The sequence below is a fragment of the Mandrillus leucophaeus genome, unplaced genomic scaffold, assembly GCF_000951045.1.
Source record: "Mandrillus leucophaeus isolate KB7577 unplaced genomic scaffold, Mleu.le_1.0 Scaffold721, whole genome shotgun sequence".
Classification (NCBI taxonomy): Eukaryota; Metazoa; Chordata; class Mammalia; order Primates; family Cercopithecidae; genus Mandrillus; species Mandrillus leucophaeus.
Window position 1 is genome coordinate 107,811 of NW_012107820.1, and position 1,398 is coordinate 109,208.

At 35.5% G+C, this 1,398-nt stretch overlaps 1 pseudogene across 1 annotated transcript; it reads left to right on the forward strand.

Annotated features, from left to right (window-relative positions):
* The first annotated feature begins 406 nt into the window (after positions 1 to 406).
* Positions 407 to 844, forward strand: LOC105528561 (annotated as a pseudogene). Its single transcript, XR_001004374.1, has one exon. The product of XR_001004374.1 is annotated as a zinc finger RNA-binding protein pseudogene (transcript).
* Positions 845 to 1,398: the final 554 nt, after the last annotated feature.

Below are 1,398 nucleotides of genomic sequence, written 5' to 3' on the forward strand. Positions count from 1 at the left end.
CACAGTGGAAGTCACTTGTAATTACTAAATAAGGATCTTTATCTCCAAAAACTCCTGAGCCTCAAAGAGTTAGTCTAATTAGTACACATGAATTCATAAATCCAAGTTTGCAAACTGAGTGAATGTTGATGATTCATTTCTGTATCCTATCTAACGCTTAAGACTGAAGTCACCTGTTTATCCTATGAATTCCCTTGAAAAAATTTTTCTCTGAGCTGTTAGTGTATTTACATTTGGCTTAAGAAATTTTCTATTTTCTACCTCATTCTTTACTTATTCTTAACCTCCGCATTTCTGCAATTTCTTGGGAGAGAGAGCCGTGTTCGTTTTGTTTTGGTTACAATGCTTTGCACATAATGGCTAGGCACTTTAAGATGATGAAATAGTTGATAAAGTTTCTGCAACTATGGCATTATTAGTAGAGAAAGCAATCAGCAGTGCTTCTAGCCCTCAAGGTCCTAGGGATGCACTGAGAAGAGTTTTTGAGTCCATTTCTTCAGGGGTTATTTTTAAAGGTAGTCCTGGGCTTCTGGATCTTTGTGAAAAGGATCCCTTTGATACCTTGGCAACAATGACTGACCAGCAGCGTGAAGACATCACATCCAGTGCACAGTTTGCATTCAGACTCCTTGCATTCCGCCAGATATACAAAGTTATAGACATGGATCCATTATCACAAATGAGCCAACATTTTAACATCCACAACAACAGGAAACGAAAAAGGGATAGTGATGGAGTTGATGGATTTGAAGCCGAGGGAAAAAAAAAAGAGAAAAGATTGTGATAACTTTTAAAAGATGCCTGTAAATCTTCAGTGTTAAAAAAACAAAAGATGCCCATTTATTGGCTGTTTGTCATTCATCATAATGTCTACCTTGAAAAATTTATCAAGAATTTAAAGGATTTCATGGAACAACCAAGTTTTTCTATGATATTAAAAATATACAGTGTTACATATTATTTGAATGGAAAGACACACACACACACACACACACACACACACACAGACACAAAACAGAATGTGCTCTGACTAGGCAGGAAGCAGCAGTTCCGATTTTTTCTCATTATTTTGATTTTATTTTCTGGTTGCCCTAGCTTCTCCACCCTACTTTTGTGTCTTTTGTTAACTAGGGCATTGTCTTATTAAATCTTTACTGTATTTAATGCAGGATTTGGGCTTCAGTTGCTCTGTGTATTTTGATACTTTTATTTACAGGTTTTGTTTGCTTTTTGACACTAGTTGTAAGTTAGTTTGTGTTATAGATGATATCCTTTACCCCTTCTTAATATTTTACAGCAGTACTTTTTTTGTAACGTGAGACTGCAGAATTTCTTTTGTTTTTCTATATGTGAAGCATTACAACTCAAAAAGTTATCCTGCCATTCAAGTGCTCAGAA